The sequence below is a fragment of the Mesitornis unicolor genome, unplaced genomic scaffold, assembly GCF_000695765.1.
Source record: "Mesitornis unicolor isolate BGI_N332 unplaced genomic scaffold, ASM69576v1 scaffold663, whole genome shotgun sequence".
Taxonomy (NCBI): Eukaryota; Metazoa; Chordata; class Aves; order Mesitornithiformes; family Mesitornithidae; genus Mesitornis; species Mesitornis unicolor.
In genome coordinates, this window is record NW_010176495.1 from 163,541 (window position 1) to 165,006 (window position 1,466).

A 1,466-nucleotide genomic window follows, 5' to 3' on the forward strand; every position below is an offset into this window, starting at 1 on the left:
CAAAAAGAACACCGCACATTTTATGCTGGACATGCTAATATGCTGTCATACTAAGCAGTTCATCAGATTGCTGCATGCCACCTTTTCCATATGCTAACACTAGTGATGGTGAAGGAGATTGCTGTTACAATCAAGAAAGTGTCTGTAAATGCCATAGCTGGCAAAGTACACACAACAGAGCAAGAGGGAGTGCTGCACTCATGCCTGCTGCCCATTCTAAAGATTCTATCAACTTTGGTTTGTGCCTGGTATTACCTACGTTTTTGAGATATTGCAAAAACAGGACATGGTTTTACCGGATGCAGTAAAGCTGGTACCTCCAGCAGAAAGTGTAATGGAAATTGTTTTGAACCTTTAGGAACTAGGACTTAGCAAAGAGAAGCTGTCTTTACATGTAGAGAAGAAAAGCCACACAGATTTTGCAAATATGAACAATGACTTGAAGGTGTCCAAAACCAACAACAAAATGCCAAAAATTACTTGGACAGTGTCTGCAAGAAGTCTGTCAGCAAAAGGAGCACTGCTCCTAAAAGACCATTACAAAACTTGGAGTTATGCCTGAGGACATACACTGATCGGCAGAGACATGTATATGTAACCAAGAATAGATTGTACAGACAATATATACAATGAAAGTATGTATTTTCTCTTCTGTTACATATGGGAGTTCACCGTATACATAGCCAAAATCAAAACAGCAGATGTATAAAAGTTACAAGACCTCTGTAGATATCTTTCAGATTTTGCTCAGTTGTGTGTCATTGAGGCATATATGTTATACAGTTATCACTGTCTTTGCAGTGTTTCACTGTAAACAGCTCCCAAAATGTAATATAAATCATCTAGACTTAGTTACAAGAAAGAAATGAAGTGTTTATAGCAGCTAACTACTAATCACTGTAACTACTAGCTACTAATTTCTGTGTACTAAAATGCAGGAAAAAATAACTCCAGGAAATAAAAAAATAGACACATTTATTGTATATGTATATATTTTTATATAGGTATATTTATACAGTGTATGAAAATTATGTGGTAGCTACCATACCCAATTCATGGCAGGATATTAAAAAAACATCTTAAAGGTTTTAAATCATCTGGCTTCACCAAAACCAACCATTGAAGCAATGTTATGATCTACAACACAGACCTGAAATTGCTGTGGATTGGCATCACATAAATAAACACCACACACTTACGTTTACAGTCTGGGTTTAATTACAAGTCTGAACCAGGATTATATTATTAGTATGTTGGTTCGCTTTTATTTGTCAGAGGAATTCTGGTTTCGGCTTTGTTCAGGGTTCATTCATTCTGAACCCCAGTCCTCTGGCCAGGAAGTCTGCTCCTATGTGCTGCTTCCAGTTCAGTGCTTTTTAAATCTTCTCTCACTAATTCCAAGTGTTGTAATGCTCTATCACACAGAGTTTGCTTCCTTTTCTGTGGTGTCTTTATTATCAAGTACT